Source organism: Apodemus sylvaticus, chromosome 8 (assembly GCF_947179515.1).
Source record: "Apodemus sylvaticus chromosome 8, mApoSyl1.1, whole genome shotgun sequence".
NCBI classification, from domain to species: Eukaryota; Metazoa; Chordata; class Mammalia; order Rodentia; family Muridae; genus Apodemus; species Apodemus sylvaticus.
Genome location: NC_067479.1, coordinates 75,787,405 through 75,812,035, shown reverse-complemented (window position 1 = coordinate 75,812,035; position 24,631 = coordinate 75,787,405). Strand labels below are relative to the sequence as shown.

The window sequence follows — 24,631 nt, the reverse complement described above, 5'->3', positions numbered from 1 at the left end:
ACATGGCATAAACACTGCATCATGCCCCTTGAAGAATGAAAACTGCTCTCACGGGTTTGTTTCTCAGGACTCAATGTCTGGTTCCTCCTGACCTCAAAGGCTGAGAACTTGCAGGAGGAAGTATAAAGGGGTTCCTGCTAGGGTTGCTGAGCTTTAAGAACAATAGGGATTGAGGTGCTTGATGGATTTAATGACTTTGCTTTAAAGAAAAATACTGTAATAAAGTTGATGAGCTTTTTCATCTGGATGTTGAAGAACAGGGTTAAAATAGGCTAAGAATAATTTATGAAAAGATCACATATTTCTTGGAATCATTAAATTAGCTTTCAACATTACCTGTGATTAAGCTGCCATGCATAAGTGTTCACAAATGCTTCCTTCTAGTGGACAACCCATTAAAGGTTGTGGAAAAGAAAAGTTAACAGGAAATTGGGGTTGTGGATCTGTTTAAAAATTGTTCTTTGGGACTATTCTCATATTCATTGTCAGCAGTCCAGTCTTCTAGTAAACACCAACATGAATCAGCAACAGCAATTCAATCCAGAAGAAACCTCGAGGCTCCACCAATCAGTCTGAGTTCATGGAAGTGGCTAAATAGCACATAAAGTTCTTTGGTGAGTTACTCTCTACAAAGTCACACAAGTGAAGATCAGCAAGAAAATGTAAGGTGACCAATACAAGAACTTCCTCTCACTGTCTGTAGGGGTCATATTTATATTCTTTCTAAACATTAACTGTCCTCTCATGTATGTGCTTCAGCAAAACATACTCTCACCTGTGTCTGCTTAAGGAAAACATCCTGTCACATGTCTACTCCAGCAAATGATATAGCTAAGATTCCAACGGAATCAGAAATTTCCACTTCAGAGTATAAAACATGTAGCTTTTCCCCCAACAAATGCAGAAGTTCACCTGATTTACCCTCAGATGGTGTCAGTCTCCTTCCATCCCCAACTCCACCCTTTGGGACCCACTGGAGTTGGACTTTGGCACACAAAGCTCTATTCCCTTATTTGGCCACATCTTTCTTCTAAGTCTGACTATGAAGGTCCTGTTATCAAAATACTGAAGTCCAGCAATGAAAAGCCCCATTTGGTTCCCCTAATCAACATGCCCAATTAAAATTAAACACCTTATCCTAACACAGGTTTTCCCCTTGTACCTTTATAAACTGCCATTTTCCTATGGGCCACATCTGTCTCCTCTATGCAGAGGCAGTCCTTTCCCTCTGTGGAAAATACCCTGTACCCCTCTCTCTTTCCCCTTTTCTCTCCTCTCATTTGTTCCCTTCCTCTTCTTCTTCTATCTCCTGTGTTTGTCCCTTTTCCCTTCTGTCTGAGGCAAATAAATCTTCCTTGTGCCATGAACTTGGTCTGAGAACTCAATCTTGGGGACCCTGAGTCAATACTTTTCCTTTTATACATTATGATTCATAGCAGTAACAAAATTACAGTTATGAAGTAGCAACAAAAATAATTTTATGGCTGGCGGTTACCACAATATGAGGAACTGTATTAAAGTGTCACAGAATTGGGAAGAGTGAGAACAACTGAACTACAAGATCAACAAGTGCATCTACCCACAATGCCATCTCTCTAGTCTCCCGTCTTGTGCTTCTTTCACGTTTTGCCTATTGTTTGCCAAATAACCCGGATATACACTGTGAGGACTAGATTAGACCCTGAGTAGATGTGTATTTATTGTTGGCATGAATACAACCATGTCAAGGAACCTAATGCCTCAGACTCAGTGAGTGGCAATGCCTTCCCTGGCCCAGAGCAATGGGAATGGCTTCTCCTGGCCCATCTCAGATGTTGAAAGTTTGGGCAGAAAATACCAACCCACAGCTGCCTCCTTCTGGATGACTGCAGCCCCAGATCATTCTGCTTCAGAGACCCTCTCCCAAGATTAACTAACCCACTTTCTTCCCACTCCTTCTCTGTTTAATGTGAGGAGTCTCCATCAGAGCACACAGCCCATCTAATCCCAGCTTTTCTGTGCACCTGTCTGTTGTTTCTACCTTCTCCACTGCCCCATTCATATCAATCCCATGTCGAAGACCAAACCCTAGAAAACCAGAGTTTCAACAGCCCTCACCTTGAAAGTTTACAGCAGATAGCACCCCCCCCCCTTCTTCACACAAGGCTGATCAACCAGTTCTTTACCTGTCCGAACACCTGGGATGGTCTGGGCAGAACCAGCATTCCAGGAAAGCTGCAGATGCTTCCAGTCACAGCTAGCATCCGTCCCGGATGACTTTTCCTCCTTCTGTGCTTCTAGTATCCCCCTCAGTCCCTGCCTACTTCCTCTTACTGAGGGTTAATAACCAGGTGTTTACGTTTCATTAAAGAGGCCTTGACAAAGACACCCCGATTGCTTGGCCTCCCTTTTCTTTCCCGCCAGTTTTTTCTTTCAGGCTTGAGTTCTCCTTGACACCCCGAATTACTAGGCCCCACCGGTCAGGACAATCCCAAAGCTGAGCAGGTCAACAGGCAATGACAGGAGAGAGATAGGATATTGGATATTCTCCATTATCAGAGCAGATTTGTTCTTCATTCTCTAGAAAGGAGCCATCCCACAAACCTTCTAAGCCTTGTGGCTGTACACCTACCTGCTGGCAGCCTGTTCTCAGCCTTTCAATCCAGATGCCATCAAACAGTGGTTCAGGAAATGCTAGATTGAAGCTTGTTCTACCTTGTCTTCCTTCTTTTGTCAGATGTAGAGCATTAGCTGCAGTTGCTGGATGAAAACACTTGTGGGCTTGTAGCTACAGCTTTCTTCATCTCTTCCCAGCACTTCCCGCAAGAGGATTTGAAGGAATTATTAAATTTTTAGCTTTCGTTTGGTGAAATTTTGTTTTTTGTTCAAATGTTTTTCTAGCATAGCAGTTCCCAGACCCAAGGACTGTTTGTAGTCTTTGGAAATCCTGAGATCATAGCTTAGGATCCTAGGCAGAGGCTTCTGGAGATCCTTTTATCAGCTATATTAGGAAGTCTATATCACTATCTGACTAATAGTAGAACAAAAATAAATAAATAAATGAACAGTATAAGAAATATCTAAAACTTCATAGATGGAGTTAATACCTTAAAAGATTTACATTCAAAGAAAAGTACACATCATTCAAATTTAAAGCCATGAAATAAGAAAATTTTGGAAATGAGAGGGAGAGAGAGAGAGAGAGAGAGAGAGAGAGAGAGAGAGAGAGAGTTTCTAGAAATTATGGCCACCTTCACATCCTGAACTGTCAGTAGTTTCACATGTCTCCAGCTATATGACACTGCTCCCCTTCCAGTTTAGTTTACTTCCTAATATGTCTGTATGTGCAAAAGGCCGTTGGAATTTTTACTTTAGATTATAGTACGATTTGTAGATGTATTCATAGAAAGCATGTCTCCACATTTAAAGTGGATTATCCCTTATATGATGAACAGTTGATTGGCTATCTGATGGTTGAAATGCCTGTGGTAAGATAATGCTGCACAAGATGCTGACAGTGATAGCAGACATCGGTGCTACAGGTTGCTCCCACACAATTTCTTAGAACTGCTGAGGGGTGTTCTCATATAGTATAAGATAGGTTCTTTGAAAGACCAGGGCTCAGGTTGGGGAAGTGGATCTGCAGTAGAGCATTCTCCCAACACACTCAAGGCCCTGGGGAAGCCCTCACACCTGTTTGTTTATATGACGTGGTACAAAGTTGAACATATATGCATTGGTAGTGACTGGCAATATTGCTACAAAAATCTGTATGTTTGGGCTCAGACTCCCATTAAGGTAGTCAGATGCCAGTGGGAAAGTTTAAAAAACAGATATACAGAGAGAAGGAACTACAGCTATATTCAGTTCCATTGCTGATGGGTATGTCGACAGCATAGAGGACATAAAGGTTCCCGAGCCCATCCTATTGTAGAAAGTCTAACCAGCTCTGGATGGTTTGGAAAGAGCAGCAAGTAGTTCTCAAATGTCACCCCATTTCCACCCCTCAATCCTCCACCCCACCCCCTTCCTTGCCCCAAACCCTCCCAAAACCCACCCTCCACCCCTATCCTCCACCCACTCATCCTTACATACTTCTCACTCCCCCAGCCCCACCTCCCTCATCCATCCCCCATCTATCCCTCACCCTCTAACCCCTGCTTACAATAATTACTGTTTCTTTTGCTTTGCAATCTTATGCCAGTGTTTGGCAATCACATTGATTCTTGATATTACAATTGTGCTTATGGGTTCTCTGCCTGAAATGACAACTTTCCTCCCTTGTTTGCCCACATTTATTCACATTTTTTTCATGAGAGAAAGCATTTGGGGAGGACTTGCCTCCTCATTGCTGGGCTGGTTGTCGGTCTGGCTCTGCTGTCCGTGGGGAAGAGCGAGGCAGAGCATTATGGTGGGGAATTGTGGAAGAGCCTCACTTCATCCAGGCTGGAAAGTAGAAAGAGAAGGAAGGGGAAGAGTATGGGGACCGGATAAGACCATGGTGGCTCCAGTGACTTACCGCCTCCAGGTGGGCCTCCAGATCTACTCATCTATGAATTCATCAATGGATTAATCCACTGCCAAAGTCATTACAGCCTTCATGACCCAACTGGCAAATAAGTCTTTAACACAGGAGCCCATGGGAAGACATTGGACAGCCAAACCATGGAAGCATCTTCTCTTGATTTATCCAAGATTTTTCCTGATATCATCATCTTTATGCCTATCCAAACCTAATGATCTTCCCATCTATGAATAAATTGTTATTCTACTTTGTGCCATACATGTACACATTATATGTGTCGAGTTTGTTTTGTGCATTGGTGTGAGCAATGCAGTTTCATGTAATATGAAGTTTTGCTAGATGTGAATATCTTATATTTAGGCTCAAGGTATATTTTATGTATGCATCCGCATACTTGCAATATACCTCCATGCTGAGGTAGAAGCAAGTCTTGGACAATCATTGTGGTGGGACCTTTACTTCTAGCCAAATGGAAGTGCAGGACAGAGGACAGGAGATAACTAACCTGTTGGGTCAAATAATATGTTAGTCTCTGGCTCATAGTCCAGGATATTGTGAGATTTTTTTTCCCATTTCTTATCCTTTGGCTTGGAATTTTTATTTTGACTTTGATAAAAAATACATGAAAAGTGTTCCAACCATTTGCTCTCCCTGACTGGAGAAGATGTCTAACATGAAACAGATTTTAAGGATAATGGAGATAGGGCTCCGTACATAAGAACACTTGATGCTCTTCCAGAGGCCCCAAGGTCAGTTCTTAGTTTTCATATCAGAGGCTTATAACCATCTGTAACTCCAACTCTGTAGTATCTGATCGCGCCTGCATTCATGTGCACATAACCACATGTAGCCACACACCTAGACATAGTCAAAATAAATAAAAATAAATCTATTAAAAATCCCTCAAGACGGACATCAGATTGTAATTAATGTGGGAGACATAAACACTGCCTGATCAACAATAATCCTGCCTAGGATGTTGAGCTCACTAGTTTTAACCAACTTGATACAGGCTAAAGTCATCAGAGAGAAGGTAGCCTCGATTGAGAAAAACACCTTCATATGATCAGACTGCATACAAGGCTATAGGACATTTCTTAGTAGTTAGTGGGGGTGGGCCTAGTCCATTGTGGGTGTAGTCGTCCCTGAACTGGTAGCCCTGAGTTCTATTTAAAAAAATAAAAGCTGGAGCAAGCCAAAAAGAGCAAGCCAGTAAGACACACTCCTCCATGACCATCAGTTCCTACCTCCAGGTTCCCTGTTTGAGGTCCTGTCCTGACTGGAATTCAAGCAGGAGCTGATGCAGAGGCCATGGAGAGATGTTCCTTACTTGCTTGCTCCCCCTGGCTTGCTCAACCTGCTCTCTTATAGAACCCAAGACTACCAGCCCAGAGATGGTACCACCCACAAGGGACCCTCCCCACTTGATCACTAATTGAGAAAATGCCCCACAGCTGGATCTCATGGAGGCACTTCCCCAATTGAAGCTCCTTTCTCTGTGATAACTCCAGCCTATGTCAAGTTGACACACAAAACCAGCCAATACAATTGACCCCTTGTCAACTTGACACACAAACGCATCACTATTAAGCCTCAACCCTTACTTTCTTATTCATCCCAAGATATAGTTTACATTAAAAGTCCCACAGTCTTTACATATTAAAAGGTTAATCACTTTGAAATGTCCAATATCTTTAAAATTCAAAGTCTTTTAAAAATTCAAAGTCTCTTAACTGTGGGCTCCACTAAAATACTTTCTTCCTTCAAGAGGGAAACATATCAGGGCATAGTCACAACCAAAAGCAAAACTCAAACTCCAATGGTTCAATATCTGGGATCCAACTCATGATCTTCCAGGCTCCTCCAAGGGTTTGGGTCACTTCTCCAGCTCTGCCCTTTGTAGCACATAGCTTGTCTTCTAGGCTCCAGTTGCCTGTACTCCACTGCTGCTGCTGTTCTTGGTGGTCATTGCATGGTACTGGCATCTCCAAAACATTGCTATCTTCCACTGTAATTAAGCCCCACCAATAGCCTCTCATAGGCTCTCTTCATGGTGACAAGCCTCTGCTCCTATGCATGTCCCCTTCAAGTCCTGGGCCATCAATTGCAACTGAGGCTGCACTTTCACCAATGGCCTTCTGTGGCCTCTCACTGTGCCAAGAGCCTCAGTTGCTCTTCATGACCCCTTCATGCCTTCAAAACCAGTACCATCTGGGTGACTCTTACACAGTACCAAGTCCAGCCACAGCACAAAATACAACTGTGGCTATCTCTGGAACATACTCTCTGTGCTCTCAGAAAACACTTCCCAGAAGATTTCACCTCAGTGATGCTGGTTTCTTCTTAATCACCGCTAATTTCTTAGCTCCAGTTAACCAGCATCAATAGTCCCAGTAACACAAAGGTTTGATTTTGTGGTTCTGGTATCTTGTTAATTACAGCTGATTCTTCAGTCCCAGCTAACCAAAACCACAGAATCTTCAAAATCGAAACATAGCCCTGATAAGAGTCTTTAATCTTCCCTCTGAAATTTCACAAGTCAGGCCTCCATCTTCTGCAATGTTCTCAACATTATCTTCCAAGCTCCTACAGAACATTCCACAGGGCTCTTAATACCCAATGGATCATTAAGCCCAAAGTTCCAAAGTCCTTCCATAGTCCTCCCCAAAACATGGTCAGGTTGTCACAGGAATACCCCACTATGCTGGTACCAATTTGTCTTAGTCAGGGTTTCTATTCCTTCACAAACATCATGACCAAGAAGTTAGTTGGGGAGGAAAGGGTTTATTGAGCTTATCCTTTTGCATTGCTGTTCATCACAAAAGGAAGTCAGGACTGGAATTCAAGCAGGAGCTGATGCAGAGGCCATGGAGGGATGTTTCCTACTGGCTTGCTTCCTCTGGCTTGCTCGGCCTGCTCTCTTACAGAACCTAAGACTACCAGTCCAAAGGTGGCACCACCCACAAGGGGCCCTCCGCACTTGATCACTAATTGAGAAAATGCCCCACAGCTGGATCTCATGAAGGCACTTCCCCAACTGAAGCTCCTTTCTCTGTAATAACTCCAGCCTGTGTCAAGTTGACACACAAAACCAGCCAGTACAGATACACAGAATAATAATATTTCTTAGTAGTTTTAACATTTTTATTATACATATGTGTGTATGTGGGGGGATGCATATGTGTGAGGGTGCCTGTGGAGGCCAAAATGTGTTATATCCCCAAAAGCTGGAGTCACTGGTGGTTGTGAAACACCTAATGTGGTGTTGTATACCAAACTCATGTCCTCTGAAAGAGCAACTAAGTCCTAACCACTGACACATCTCTCTCGCCACCTCCTAATTCCAAAACTCCAAAACTTTTATTTTGTTAATCATACATGAGCATATAATATTTACTGGTTCATTAGGACATTTGTCTTTAGGACCCTGGAAGATGGGTTTTTCTTGGTGAAGTGCTCAACATACAAGCATGAACTCTTGAATTCAGATCTCTAGGGCTAGAACGTTTGTGGACTGGAATTCAGGAGGGCGTTTGGGGTACACTATGTAAGCAATTCAATAAAAAAGAAGAGTTATTAACACCATGGACAGATTGCAGTGCAGCAGGGTCTCAGAAGAGAGTTCACACCCATATGGCAGAGTGAGGGGTCCTTTCTCCTGTCTCAGAGAAGGGGAGAATTCCTGTAGCAAGGCCGTCTCTGATTTCCTGATAGATGGCACCAGAAGGGAGGAAGTCTTACACTGACAGGAATCAATGGATGTGGGGGGGGGAGCTTCATCTGGTTGTATTGTACCTATTATATTGTTGACCTTCTCAGGTGGTTTGAACAGGTATAGCTCCCATAGACTGTGTTTCAATGCTTGTCCCAAAAGGATTGGTATTGTTAGAAGGTGGCTTTGTCAGAGAAGGTATGGCCTTGTAGGAGAAAGTGTGTCACTTTGGAGACAAGATTCAAAGTCTATGAATCTCAAGCTATGCCCAGAGTGGAACACATTCTCTTTCTGCTGCCTTGGGATCAAGATGTAGAACTCTCAGTTCCTTTTCCATCACCATGTTTCCCTGCATGCCGCCATGCTTACAATCATGATGATAATGGACTAAACCTCTAAAATGGTAAGCTAGTCCCTCTGTGTCTTAGGCCTTTATTGCTGTGAGAACACACCATGGCCACGGCAACTCTTATTAAGGAAAATGTTTAATTGTGACTAGCTTACAGTTTCACAAACCACACTAACACCAATCTCAGTCAGATAGGGATAATTTATTGAGCATTTGCCCCAAGACTAAATGATCAGGACTGTAAACCAGACTCAGAAGCTGATTGTGACCCCCAGCCAGAATCCTACAGAGCTTTTAAGCCTGAAATCACAAACATGTATGCCAAATTATTCTGCCAATCAGGATTTAGGGATGGGGATTTTCTCAGGAAGATATCTTTGTTATACATGCATCCTGTTCCCATTGGCTGGGCATTCAACCATGGCAGAGTGACTTGACTTGCCTAGCATCCATGTCCCAACTTGCCAACCAGTCTATCAGTTCCCCATGTACATGTCTCTTTATGCCACATAGGATGTCAGTTCTCATTGAGCTTTTGAGTCCAAGTTTATTGTGACTATCTACACAAAGCAGTTCTAACTGACTTCTATTATGATTGGTCTCCAAGACCACCAAAGCACAGGACTGAGTAGAATATGCAATCAACTCAGGCATGAGAAAGTTTCCAAGTACCAGTCATAAGAGCATATGAGAAAGTTCCCTTGTAACAGTAATAACAGCATAAAATGGCTGACTGGTCAGGCAGCAGTTACCCAGGCCTTCACAATTTCTCAGGTGCAATTTAGCTGTTGTTACTATTTATTAAAAGCTGGTGTGTGTTGTGTGTGTGTGTGTGTGTGTGTGTGTGTGTGTGTGAGAGAGAGAGAGAGAGAGAGAGAGAGAGAGAGACTGTCCCTTTATAGAACCATGACTAATATACTGCCCTAATTTTTGTTTGATCAGTTTAAACACAGAAAGAATAGCTTATTACCATACAACTTTGGGCAGGTAAATGTGTTTAGGATCCACCTTGGACATGTCTGACCTTCCTGGACCAGTCAGCTGTAAAGGGTCGCTGGTTGTGGGAGAGTAGGGCAAAAGCCTCAGATCAGCAAGGTGATGGAGAAGCTGGAAGCTTGCCATCTCTGCTTTCTCTCCTACCTATCAGTGGTGCCTTTTCTTATCTGTCAATCAGTCGGGCATATGCCCGGCCCTAGTCTGGTTTCTATCTTTTCTGGCTTTCCTCTCCTTTTTTCTTTTCTTTCTTTCTTTCTTTTTCTTTTTTTTTTTTTTTTTTTTTTTTTTTTTTTTTTGTAAATTGTTCTCATTTTCCCTTCACTTTCCCCCAAACACTTTCCTTTCCTTTCCTTTCCTTTCCTTTCCTTTCCTTTCCTTTCCTTTCCTTTCCTTTCCTTTCCTTTCCTTTCCTTTCCTTTCCTTTCCTTTCCTTTCCTTTCCTTTCCCCTTTACTGATATATAGAGTCTTGGTCACTCAAATTACTGAGGGATGGAGCCTGGCCTACAGTATCTGAGGGTGTATCTTTACCACTCAGTCTATCTTCACTCTTTATTTCTCTTTTTTATTGCCTCTACCATTTCTCTCCAGGTACTTCTCTCTTTTCTACTTCCCACTTAACACTAACTACTGATGCCATTGTGATTCCTAGCTGCTTTTCTTTATCCTCCAGGCAGATCCACAGTAACTGAGAGGCCAGCACACAGGAGAGATACTATTGCTTTCCCTTTCTGAGCTGTTCGAAATAAGCTCAGGCGCCAAAACAAAGTGCCACCAATCCAATAAAATCCTCTTGACAAGGCAAACTTTTCAGTAGGAGGGCGAGCTGCTCACTGATGTGGAAGAGCCAACCCACAGAGTGCGCCCTGTCCCCATTGACTGAGCTCCTGTGTCTGTCTTTCATGGTTGCTTAGTTTTAAAAGAATTGGCACAAAGGGAATTAAAGGAAGCAAGAATGGGCAAGCATTTCAAGATCCAGAGTGCATCAATTTACATAATTTAAACTTTGTATAAACAAACCTTTTACCAGGTAAGGGATGGTAAAAATTTTAAATTCCTTGTCATAAGCAAAAACTTTTCAGGGTTGACAGAGTAACTACAACTTAGTTTTCCTTATAAACTGAGAAGAGTTGTTTCTGAGGGAGTGAGCAAATGACTACCCTAGTTTTAAGGTAAGTTTATTGCTGCATAGTGATCTTTTTTAATTTCTTTTTTTTATTTATATGAGTTTTATTTACACTGTCTTCAGACACACCAGAAGAGGGCACTGGATTCCTTTACAGATGGTTGTGAACCACCATGTGGTTGCTGGGAATTGAACTCAGGACCTCTGGAAAAGCAGATTGTGCTCTTAAACACTGAGCCATCTCTCCAGCCCCTGCATAGTGATTTTTATTGGAAACGGTTCTCAAGCCTTGGGGATGAAGCCTTAAACATCAATTTAAAAGGAAAACATCACCTCAACTCTACAGAAACTTTACTTCTGTTCTTCTAAGCACCTTTTCTGAAGGAAGAAAGGTTACCTGAGCTAAAAACAAACAAAAACTTGACTAGTAATCTAACCCCAGATGGAAAGAGCTGGTCATAAACCACAAGTAACATGAACAAACAAACAAATCTGGAAAACATGCCTCCTCCAAAAATTCCTAAGACACAGTAATCTCCCAGAAGAACAACTTAAATAAAAAGCCAGAAGAATCCCACTCCACAAAATAAATAACACCTTAAAATATGTTCAAACAAAACACAAACTCCTGAATAAATTTGTTTTTCATTCCAACATAATGCTTTTATTAATTATTTGGGAATTTAATAAAATGTACCTCAATCACACTCCTTCCTATTCCTTCCCTGTCACCCTCATCTTTTGCACCACCCTATCTCCCCTACTCCCCACCCCCAAAATCAAGTCCTATTTATGTTTCCTGTATATTCACTGGAGACTGGTCAAACTCCCAGTGACCAGCCTCTTAAATAAAACTAAGTCCTTCCTTATCCCTCACCAGAAGCCATCAACTTTATCACATTTTTAAAGGACTCTCTTCAATAGCTTCATGGCTGGGCTGTTTCTTTTTGAAGAAGTGGGTTGACTCAGATAGCAGGTATCAACATGGTTTCAGAAGGCAGCACAGATGACAAACATCAATGTGGTGTCTGGAAGAAACATGCATCACAGACATTGGCCCTGGCTGCAGTATGGATCATGGACATCACTGTGGTTTCCAGCAATAGCACTAATTATGGAAGTCTCAGGAGGAGGCTTAAGCCAGAAAACAAACCACCCTTCACTCTGATATCTTTTTGCACCAAGACAGGATGATTATGAAGGTAAGCAGTGTGTCTTGGGACAGAACCTGCAAGAGCTCAGTGCTGCTATACAGTATCCTGCCCTTGGTGGGGGCCTCCCTGCAGGTACCCAGGCACCACCATGCTGTTTGCAGCTTGCAGGCAGCCTGAGGCTTTGTGCTCTCCTCCCCTTAACAGGGCAAGCATTGTGAGCAGCAGCATGTGAGGCAAGCCAGTTGTGACCTGAGTCTCCTGGTGGCAGAGGACCAGCTCCACTCAGCAATGGCATGCTCCTTTGTCTGCTTCAGCTGTGCTCCCAAACCTGCCCCACCACTGCCTCTGGAATTCAGCTTCTCTCTGCCTCATGCATGACTCCACTCCACCACATTTTTTCCATCTTCTGTTGTTCAGTCAGGGGGACTGTGTCATTTGGGACATGTCCAGGAGCAAGATCTTCATCCTGTTGTACATCACCCTGCCTTGGCGTGATCCAGGGCATGACCCTAATGTTTTCAAGCCATGAACAATGCTGAGCCCTATGCTACTTGTTACCCCAGAATGCAGCAACCAGCATGAACAGTAGGAATAGCTTCAGCTCTGTGCCTCAGGGTGAGCCTGCAGGAGGCAGAGGTGTAGTCCTAGTGATCCAGACCACCTCTACTCCACAAGGACTAGCTTCTTTTCCTTGAATGAACTCTAAGAGAATACAAATATCTAGATGGCAGAAGAAAGTCAAATTCAGGACAAAGAGTCAAAAATACTGTACTAAGGTCAAACTGAAATTATTGTAAAAAGAAAATACTAAGTCAAAGTGTGTTTCAGTGGAGGAATGAGAGGCACAGGAACAGACATGTTCCCACCTGGGAGCCTTAATCAGATTCATTTTCTCTGCTAGTTAAAGAATTACAAGACAGGGAAAAAATCTCCAGTACAAGAGTAAAAGAAAATCCAAATATACCTAAAACTACTGACTAATCTGCAGAGGAACTGTACAGTTTGTCCCAGGAGTGCTGGCAGCTGGGTCCTACAGAAACATACCTTCACTCTACACCTTCCATGCAGAACCCTACCATGAATGCTGGATCTTCCCTGGGCAAGACTGCCAATTTCATGACTATTTCCCAAAAGCATCATTACAATTGAATTTCTACTGTGGTTATTAAAACTGAAGTCTTCCCCTCCCCAAACTCACTCATTTCTATTTGTTCCATGAGGTCTGAGTCAGGCTAAGGAATCAAGAGAGTAGGAAGGAGCCCCTGAAGGCAAGACTGGCTGCTGCATTTGTCTCACACTGAAAGAGAAAGTGCAAAGTGAAACACAGATGGAAGAAGATCACTGAAAGTCAGAGGCAAAGGCAATGTTCTTGGCTCTCTTAATGGAAGGACTCTCTTCAGTAGATGTGACTACTGAGTGCTGAAATAGATGTTAGACTTTATTATATATGAAAAGAACGAATCATCAGTGGAGAGACAGAAAAGTCTAGTGTCAGTAGTGTAGTTAAAGTTGCCAGGAGTGAGAAAGATCTGGACCAATGAGTGAGGTGACTTGCCCTTTGTCCTTACTCCATTGTGACTGCCCTAAAAGGACACCTCTGACTGAGCAATTTATAATGAACAGATTTTTATTGTTTTTGGCTGTTTGTTCTGAAGTCAAAAAGTCTAATATTGAAGGGACACATTCTGGTGAGGGCCATCTTGCTTCATTTGTCTATGGCAAGAGACGGGCCTGGGAGCAAGACAGGAATGCATGTCTTGTCACATGGAGTTCCTAACTGGAGTTACTTCTTTTAGAGAAAGAATGATAGGAAGGGGAGGCAGGTGTTGATAGGATGAAGCTGGGAGACAGGGACATCTCACTGGTTTGGCCTAGGCTGAGCCCTACACAGAAGCATGGAAGTGGACTGGTACCAAGGGGTTCCCAGAACAGGCCACAATGATATGCTTCTGGTGGCGACTGGTCCGGTATTCACACTTGGGATATGTGGTTTTGGGCTTCCAGTGGCAGTCAGTGATGTGCATGGCTGAGCTGCTCTTGTAGCAGTTGTTCATCTGGGGCTTCCTGCAGGTGACTCTTTCCTGGGAGCAGACAGCTTGGACATCTGCCAAGGGTTCATGTATGAATGTGTTCATTTCCTTGCATCACTTCTCTGTTATATTCCGGCGCTTCATCATTTGGTCGCAGTAGGTGGGGCTCCTGTTGGAGGAACCATGTGGTTCCATGTGCTGCCGCTCAAATGTCATGAGTGAAGGAACCCTGCCCAAGGAAGGCTGGACCAATCCAAGCACCAGGAGAAACAATGAAAACTGAATGAGGGACTTCTCCAGACCCATGGTAGCTTTGCTGCTAGGAGGAGGCTGAAAGGAAAGGAAGAGAAAAAAGGGCAAATGCTCAGAAGAGTTGCAGCACCCACCTCTGTCTCCACAGAAGACTCTCCCTGTTGGGGTTTTGTGTAAGCTCCACCCCACACCTACCTGGCAATAGCCAGGTATGCCCCGCCCCAGAGATCTGGCCCACTATAAGAGGGGCTACTTGGCCCTCCTCTCTCTCTTTGCTCTCCGCTCTCCCACATACTCTCACCTCTCTTCCCCTGGGTCTCTTCCCCCCCCTTCACGTGGTCATGGCCGGCCTCCACTCTCTCTCTCTCCCTCTCTCTCTCTCCCACTAACTCCCATCCCCTATTCTGAATAAACTCTATTCTATACCATGTCTGTGTGTGTGTGGTCCCTCAGGGGCAGAGGTGCCCAGGCAAGGGCCCGCCTGGACACCTTCCCCCACGCCGCCTAGCCACACTCACCTAACCCCTTATATTATCCCCTTTAAGCCTCATCATCCTGCTAAATCCTTCATTGAATCCTTCATTGGTGCGGTTGGCCGGGAACGAGAAACACCATGGGATATTAAGCCTCTTCCACCAATGGGTAAGTCTCTGCACTTCCCGCGTTTCCCTGCAGGACCGCACTGTTCTGTTCCCTCCCTCTTTCCCGCTAGAACTCAGAGGCGTGCAGCGACAATGCCCCGCGCAGCGAGTGCCACCGGGCTCGGCTATCTAATTCACTCCTGTGTCTTACAACAGCATTTATTTTACTGGTTTCCCTTGTTTTCCCGCGCTGGCTTGGCAGCCCGCGGGGCTCATGGCGCACTGGCCACGGTAGCGGTTGCTCCCGAGGCCTCAACTGCTGCGGAAGCCGCCACCGCCGCCGCCACCTCCGCCGCCGCCACCGCCAGACCCCCTCCCTCGCCAGAACTGCTGCCGAAGCCGCCGCCGGAGCCCATGCCAGACCCCCCCTCCTGCTCCAGAACTACTGCCAAAGCCACCACTGCTGCTTCTGCGGCACCTCCGCTCCTCCCACGTCGTTGCTAGGATACGAAACAAGCTATTTCCCAGCCACTGTGCTACCTAACTTCCTACTTCCGCTGCTGACAGGAAGTTCCGCCCCGAGCATGCACAATCACTGGTGCCCCCTCGGCTCTCAGAGACCACCGCAGCAAGCCTGTACTAACTTTCCCTGCTACAGTTTTCTCGCTGACAGTGTACCATCAGAGCCAAACCAGGTTCTGGTAACGCAAGTGTTACACATGGTGCGGTCTCCAGACTCTCAGAATCTGCTGCACTCCATCCCTGACGAGCGATGCTGCCTCCTCGCCGCAGCAAGCCTGCACCCTTTCCAGTGGCTGCACCCCACCCCCCACCACCATACTGTCCCACTCTGCTGGCTACAATGCAGATTTCTAGGGCCTTTACCTGAAAAAGCCTAGCCACAGCCCACGTCCCCATCAATTCTATTACCCGATTCTTTCACAGTTCTACAGCTTCTCCCTACCACCCTGTCTTCCCTCTTCTACACTACGTGGTCTCCCAATGTCCTCTACTGTTAATACTACAGTCCATGACTGGTCTTGCAGCCACGCACAGGCAGGTAAAGCAAGGTTGGGGGACCGGGTCCCATAGCTAAGCGGTCCACAGGTCCACACTGGCTTCCATGTTCCCTGATATCGGATTGCACTCCCTTAGCAAACACTAAGGCCTAAAAAGGTAAGGTCTTTCGGTTGGCTGGACGGTTTCTTAAGTTCAGAAGGGATCCGGCCAGTCTCTTCTGGACCTAGGTGCCGCCTCAGCTAACACTCGTTTTACGACGCTCATAACCCCAGGTGTCCCCCACTCCATAAGTAATCCTGAGTCTCCCCCCATTGGCTTCCAGCCGCTCACTCAAACCCTGGCCAGGCGGGATACTTCTTCCGGCTTTTGCCTCAGCTCCCAGGAGTCCCCACGATGGTCTGGACCCTCTGGCTTAGCTGCCGTTATTTGTTATATACACTCTTCGGTACGCCGATTGTGATATAACAATGCCCCCACACACCTGATGGGTAATAGTGTCTTCGCCGATACCTCCAGGCACCCTACTGGGATGCCTCCTGGAAAATCTCAAGTCTCTAAACTAATAAACATCTACAATAAGGTCTGGACTCAAAGCCAGACAATAATTCAAAATGGCCACCTAATGGCACCCTAGATCCAATTGTTTTAAGGGATCTTAATACATACTGTCAGCAATCCGGTAAATGGGACCGAATCCTATACATTCAAGCTTTTATCTATCTCTGGTCTAAGCCTTCTCTTTGCGCTGCCTGCTTCCCATCTGTGTTCCCACACCCTTAGGTCATTTGCTCCTATAGGCTGTGTGCTCAAGTTGATGTTAACAACTAAATTTAAGCCTAAATCTGCCTAGACACCACAATTTTATCCATTGCTGCCAGCTTTCTTTCTGTGATCCTAGCATCTTTATTAACCAAGGCAATATACTTTCCTCTACCTATACAACCTGTCAAAGCTACTTAAGATTTCCATTCCTAGTCTCTCTTTAACTATTGCTCTCCTATCTTGCGCTCAATCTTGTCAGAAGTTTGTTGTTAGATTTAAGACAGACAGAATTCCCAAAGGCCTGACAGCTTCTCCCAGGAGGTCTCAGAAGAAAGATGGACACCGCCACAGGATGCTGCCTGAAAGTGCAGTGGACAAAACCGGATACCTTGAGTCAAATGACTTAGCTAAACAAAGGTAAGCCATTTCTCATGTCATGGGTATCCATTCCACAGAGAAAAGCCGTGCATCTTCTGTGCTTAAAAGCCAGACTGACAGCCAAAGCTGCCATGGAGACCAGAGACCACAAAGAACTGCTGGCTACTGGAATCTGTCATTCTTTAATAATATAACTGCTAAGTTATTGTTTATTCCTCAGACTTCTGACTACATTGACAGCTAGACAGTTATCTCCTTACCTAAACTCTGTTTCCATTAAATGCTTCATATTTCCTCTTCTTGCTCTGTCACTGTCCCAACCTTCAATTCTATTCCTTCGGATCTACAAAGGCTCATCTTAAAGACTGTTCATGTGGTTAACTCATGTTGTTATCTCTTTAATAAACTTGTTAGCTACAGGAAACCTACCCAAATCTACTGCTCATGGACCAAGTAGGCTCCATCCAGATAAGTACGTCTGCCCAAGTTCCTACTTTACTACCTTTCCAAAGGGTGGGATTCCTCTGGGTTTCAATTGTACATCTTAAGAAAATTTTCCTTTCTCCCAAATGTACTTAGTCTTATTCCCTAACTATACTAATGTGTTCCAACATCTTGTTAAGTCCAGGCCTTTGCCATATCCAGGACAGCTCCAGAGAAGCAACCTTCAGATGCTCCAATCTCCTCTCAGCTTCTCCAGACGCAGACAGCTTCTACTGGACCTGTTCTCCTGACCTATCTTCAAATGGCTCTACAAATTCTGGACAGCAAGGAAGCAGCCAGTCCTCCTGAGACTGGACAATCACCCCCCATACCCCTTTCTCTAGGTTCCCCAGAGACACGCCACCCCAATGTCAGCATGAAGCAGCCAGATCACAACAACGACCCTATTCCTGCTTCGCCGTATGTGCCGTCACTTCTTTTCTTTTTTCTTTTTCTTTTTCTTTTATTAATTAACCAAAAATTGGGGACTGTTGGGGTTTTGTGTAAGCTCCACCCCACACCTACCTGGCAATAGCCAGGTATGCCCCGCCCCAGAGATCTGGCCCACTATAAGAGGGGCTACTTGCCCCTCCTCTCTCTCTTTTGCTCTCTGCTCTCCCACATACTCTCACCTCTCTGCCCCTGGGGCTCTTCCCCCCCCCCACGTGGTCATGGCCGGCCTCCACTCTCTCTCTCTCTCTCTCTCTCTCTTCTCTCTCTCTCTCTCTCTCTCTCTCTCTCTCTCTCTCTCTCTCTCTCCCACTAACTCCCTATATTACCACCTTTAAGCCTCATCCTGCTGACTCCTTCATCATCCTTCATTAAATCCTTCACTCCCACCTCAGCTTCCTTACACATCTTACACATTAATGCCCCCACCTCCCCAGAACACTCCCCCCTCAGTCTCCCCAGCATACTACCACCATCTCAGCCTTCCAAACAGCCCCCACCCCCACCACCCTTGTCCCCACCCCCTGCAGCCACCAGCATCATCCCCAACCTCAGCACCCCCACGACTGTCCCATTCTTTTGGGTAAGCCAGAAAGATTTCCATTTGTTGAGAGACCTTGCAAGTGAGACACTGTTTTACTTCATTACTTACTGAAGAGAAGCCATTGTTTTCTCTAGGAGGTAGGCTATGTCACCTAAACTATGGCAGTGCACTGGGTTTGGTTTTTTATTCTAAAGACACATGCTTCCTCTGCCTGCCAGGGAACACTGTCCTCCCCAACCTACTTATTCTTTATATTTGACCTAGCCATACCTCCACCCGCCCTGGCCTTCAGGGGTTTGCCTGGCCCAGCTTTTCTGGTGTCACTCAGAGTGACTAACTAGCCTTGACTCTCTGAATTCTAACATTCAAGCAGAAATAACTACAGAGGCCACCTCTAGGCCACTTACCAAAACTTTTAGTTTGAACTCCAGGACAAACTGGAAGCCAGTTTCTTCAGTCACACAGTCTCTGTGGTGTGGAATTTAAAAGGATTCCAAGGGGTTGACTTCCAAGAAAAATGGGCGGAGTAACTCTGGATCAATGTTATCTGAATAACAAAAACAAAGGCTTTGTAAACTTGGATGGGAAATCCCCCAAAGCTGCCAAGGAAAGAGAAAACACCATTTGAGCCTCAGGTGTTGATTCCCAAGGGGCAGCAGAGCAGCTACAGGGACAAGGACACATACACTTCACATTCCTTCACAAAGCCTTGTAACTTATGAACATGTAGTTTATACCATTTACAACCTGGAGGCTAACAAAGGACACACAGAGATCCAGGCAATCACAGAAGAGTGAAGCCCTTCCTCTCTATGGTGCTGAATCAAACTGAACTCCAGATCTCCCATCAGTGCCTCTCTTGGAGAAGGAATGACAAGCTGTCTGCAGCTTGAAGGCTTCCAGTACTAGTGGAGTTGTTAGTCTGGGCTGTGGCTGACTTACTAAGCCAAATGCAGCCAATTAAAATTACAATATCAAAAAGCAGAGAAACACAGCATATTCAACGTTTCTAATTGGGAAAAGGAATAAAGAGAATCCAAGGACCCCGAGTCCCCCTTCAGGGTCCTGATGTGAATTTTAGGCTTAAGTGGAGGACAAAAGGTATACATAAATAAGCAATCCTGATCATAACTGACCCATCCCTGTTTTGGCTCCAGTCTGTCCTACAAGGTGGTCAAACAAACAAGTTGTCAGAATGGCATGAAGCCTCTTTCTAGGGGACAACTCTCTCTCTCTCTCTCTCTCTCTCTCTCTCTCTCTCTCTCTCTCTCTCTCTCCTCTCTCTCTCTCTCTCCTCTCTCTCTCCTCTCTCCTCTCTCTTCTCTCTCTTCCCCCCTCCTGTCCTGCCCTCCTCTCTCTGACTAGCACAGGGCCCCTATCAGCCTTTCTTTCCCCAGCACAAGACTCCTTGGGAAACTCTTTGTTGTTTGCTGTTGTTTGTTTTTAACAGGTTTAGCCTTTAGTTAAACATGTTAACAAAAGTTATTAAAAAGGACAAAAGCCCATATCACCCACATCATCATCCATCATTGGACTCCCTGATTTCTTCTTTCTTTGCTTCCACTTTCTTCTTTTCTGCAGGGGCAGCAGCAATGGAGGAGGCAGGAGCTGAGAACCAGCTCCTACACTGCAGATGGAGCTTTGTGTTAGCCTTGGACAGAGCCTTAGCAAACAACTCAGACCAGAACAGTTCAACTCTGAGAGCAGCTGCTTTATTGTGGCTATTGGTCATTCTTTCATTCTTTCATTCTTTCCTTCAAGATTTATTTATTTTATGTATATGAGTACACTATCACTGTCTTCAGGCACACCATAAGAGTGCATCAGATCCCAATACAGATGGTTATGAGCCACCATATGGTCACTGGGGATTGAACTCAGGACCTCTGGAATATAGTTAAAATGGCCAACTTGCCAAAGGCAATCTACAGATTCAATGCTATCCCCATAAAAATCCCAACCCAGTTCTTCATAGAGCTAGAAAGAGCAATTCTCACATTCATCTGGAATAATAAAAAACCCAGGATAGCGAAAACTATTCTCCACAGTAAAAGAACTTCAGGGAGATTCAGTATCCCAGACTTTAAACTTTACTACAGAACAATAGTGATAAAAACTGCATGGTATTGGTACAATGTCAGGCAAGTGGATCAATGAAATAGGATTGAAGACCCAGAAATGAACCCACACACCTATGGTCACTTGATCTTCGACAAAGGAGCTGAAAACATCCAGTGGAAAAAAGATAGTCTTTTCAACAAATGGTGCTGGTTCAATTGGAGGTCAGCATGAAGAAGAATGCAAATCGATCCATTCTTATCTCCTTGTACTAAGCTCAACTCCAAATGGATCAAGGACCTCCACATAAAACCTGACACAGTGAAACTAATAGAAAAGAAACTGGGGAAGACTCTTGAGGACATGGGCACAGGGGAAAAGTTCCTGAATAGAACACCAATAGCTTACGCTCTAAGATCAAGAATTGACAAATAGGACCTCATAAAACTACAAAGTTTCTGTAAGGCAAAGGACACTGTCAAAAGGACAAAACATCAACCAACAGATTGGGAAAGGATCTTCACCAACCCTAAATCCGACAGAGGGCTAGTATCCAATATATACAAAGAACTCAAGAAGTTAGAACCCAGAGAACCAAATAACCCCATTAAAAAATGGGGTATGGAGCTAAACAAAGAATTTTCACATGAAGAATTTCTGAGAGCTGAGAAACACCTTAAGAAATGTTCAACATCATTAATCATTAGGGAAATGCAAATCAAAATAACCCTGAGATTTCACCTCACACCAGTCAGAATGGCTAAGGTCAAAAACTCAGGCGACAGCAGGTGTTGGTGAGGATGTGGAGAAAGAGGAACACTCCTCCACTGCTGGTGGGATTGCAAGATGGTGCAACCACTTTGGAAATCAGTCTGGTGGTTTCTCAGAAAACTGGGCATGACACTTCCTGAGGACCCGGTTATACCACTCCTGGGCATACATCCAGAGGATTCTTCAGCATGCAATAAGGTCACATGCTCCACTATGTTCATAGCAGGCCTATTTGTAGTAGCCAGAAGCTGGAAAGAACCCAGGTGTCCTTCAACAGAGGAATGGATACAAAAAATGTGGTATATTTACACAATGGAGTACTATTCAGCCATTAGAAACAATGAATTCATGAAATTCTTAGACAAATGGATGGAGCTGGAGAACATTATACTAAGTGAGGTAACCCAGTCTCAAAAGATCAATCATGGTATGCTCTCACTGATAAGTGGATATTAGCCTAGAAACTTTGAATACCCAAGACATAATCCACATATTAAATGATATCCAAAAAGAATGGAGGAGTGGCCCCTGGTTCTGGAAAGACTCAGTGCAAGAGTATAAGGGAATTCCAGAACAGGGAAGCAGGAAGGGGTAAATGGAGGAAGAGGGGGAGGGAAGAGGGCTTATGGGACTTGCGGGGAGTGGGGACCCAGAAAATGGGAAATCATTTGAAATGTAAATTAAAAATATATCAAGAAAAAAAAAGAAAAAAAAAGTCAATGATCTTTACCACTGAGTCATCTCTCCAGACCAAGGCCATTGGTCTTATCCTGATTTTCACTTCATCTCCATGCAGGATGAGAGAGAGCAGATGCAGGAGAGCTCAGAGAGTCATGTGACTATGAGGAGTGCCAGTGTGGTGCTAGTCTCAGGATGAAGTGAGGGCCTCATCCAAAGGCAGTCTTAGCTTCCTTGAAGCCTAGCATGTTGGCAGCAGCTGTGGAATGGCTGGGGAAATTCTTATTCATTGATGTCTGTACTGGATAGTTTTATGTCAACTTGACACAAGCTCCAGTTATCTAAAAGGAGGGAACCTCAATTTAGAAAATGCCTCCATAAGATCCAACTGAAGGGCACTTTCTTTATGATCAATGGGGGAGGGCCCAGCCCATTGTGGGTGGAGCCATCTCTGAGATGGAGATCCTGGGTTCTACAAGATAGAGGTAGAACAAGCCATGGGGAGCAAGCCAGTAAGAAATACCCATAACCCCATGTTCTCTGCATCAGCTCTTGCCTCCAGGTTCTTGCCCTGTTGAGTTCTTGTCCTGAGTTCCTTCAATGATGAACAGTGATATGGAAGTGTAAGCCAAATAAACCCTTCCCTCCCCAACTTGTTTTTTGCCATGGTATTTGGTCACAGTAATAGAAACCCTAAGACAGGACCCAATGTCTCAATAGTCTGGTAGCTGAGTAGTAGGATAAAACTGTCTTTCCAGTATCTCCCAGAATCATTTTAGGAGGTTTGTGGAAGACAGAGAACATGCCTGGCCAGAGAAGAGACCTCCAGGGTGAGCCCTGCCACTTCTGTCCACTTTCAGTCATCTTCTGTGCCTGGCCTGGAGTATACAAGGTAGGATCAGAGCAGAACTAAAGGTAAACCAAAACCACAAACATTTTCTGGAGAAAATACACAATAAAATGGCTTAGGGGAGGCCAGGTTACCCTGAGTGTAGGGAGGAGGCCTATCCTGACCTGTAAACAAAGGGTTTTTTATGGTACTTATATGGTTTACAGATCAAAGGGTTCCCTCTTTCCCAGCTGGGAAGTGATCCCTTGTAAACAAGGAGGAGACCAGGTGTGTGAGATGACTCCCCTAGCCTGTACCTGATGTGAAGCAATGACAGCATTTAAAACTTAGAAAACCATACGCTGTCTTACCTTGGGACAGAAGGTTGTTTGAGGCAGAATCCTGCTCTCTGTAACAGCTCTGATCTTGCACTTAGGCTGGTCCTGCGCCTACCTCTGAACTTGAGGATAACAACCATGCATACCATGCCCCATTTTATGTGGTGCTTGGAGTGTACTGTCAGGGTTTCATGCATGTGAGGCAAGAAAGTACTCTACCAGCTACATTTCCAAGCCCAGAAGAACAAGCTCTTCAAGGAAGAAGAAATTGAAGACTGTTTTTCACATGGTTTCCAAGTAAAATCACCATCCCTAGGAGGAATGAGGATGCCATGGCATTGAGGTGATGAAGACCTGATGTGGCACAGGGTTGGCTTTCATGTTCCAGTAGTTCATGCACTTACACCTATGTAAGCCAAAAAATCACAAGATTAAAATGAAATGAGCATGATTTACTTTGGGTGCAGAGTAGATTTTTCAAATTAGGGAATCACAGGTCAGTACTCAGATCTGCCTCTTCATTGGATGGTGGAGAATGGAGGATTGAAGGGGAGAGGGGAAGATGTTTGTTGATTGGATAGTAATAGGGAGAGTCTGAGGAGTTCTGTTGTCCTAGAGAAGATGGTCATCATAACTGTCCACAGGCTACATGCTTCTTTTGGCACACGAGCACCTCGGTATCAGATGTATAGACCGAGGACAGGACTGCTCCAAGGTAAGGTATGGGGGAGGGGAAGGTTCTTATTATTCATAGGAGGGAGAGAACAGCCAGAGGCACCTGGGAGTGTCCAGAGCAGAGACAGAAGTAGAATGAACATCTACAGAAGCTTGGAGAGAGTCTTGAGGAACAGATGAGACAAGAGGAGAAAGACACAACCCTGAAAGAGGGGTAAAATAGAGCACAGGGCCAAAGTGCAGGGCTATAGGGAATGGGGTGGGACTCTCAGGAGCTGGAGAAGTTTAGGATAGGGTGAGGGGTGAGAAGAGCAACTGGTAGTTGTGATACGGAGGGAGCCTGGAGGCCAACATGCATTTTGATTGCTATAGGCACCACAGATAACCATTAGTTTCTTCTGACAGTGATGAGAAAATGTTCCTTTGGCTGAGGGGAATGGGTCCCAGACTTCAGGGGAGTAGAGCTTCCTTCAGACCTGACATTCTGCAGGAGGTATTTTGAGCTATAGCCTGTGTTTTACACAGTCCATTTTTTAAAAATGTGTGTGCGCCCGTGTATGTTTGTGAAGTCAAAATACTGCATATCATATACCCATCATGTCAATAACAGTTTAGGCCATCTTTCCCATTACATCACTGTAAACATTGTCATCAGGATTTTCAACCAGGGAGACTTTGTCTGGAAGAAAAATCAGAGAAAAAAGTACTCTTGAATGTTACTGGAACAGTCTTTTTTTATGTTCTATGATCAAATACAGTGGTGAATTGCCTAGGAACCAATTCATAGATTCATGCCTCATGACCAAGGAATGAATCAGAGTTCTGCATTGTTGGAAGGCCATGTCTTTGTGATTGCTAATGCTTTTTGTTGTAGTCAGATTGAAAAGAAACAAACAAGGGCTGGAAGGCTGGAGTGATGGCTCAGAAGTTAATAACACTGACT

The 24,631-nt window shown here is 44.6% G+C and overlaps 2 pseudogenes; one reads left to right on the top strand and one right to left on the bottom strand.

Annotated features, from left to right (window-relative positions):
- Positions 1-24,631, top strand: part of LOC127691635 (angiogenin-like) — a 232,547-nt pseudogene that overhangs the window by 181,550 nt on the left and 26,366 nt on the right.
- On the bottom strand, positions 13,723-18,203 carry LOC127691620 (ribonuclease pancreatic-like; annotated as a pseudogene).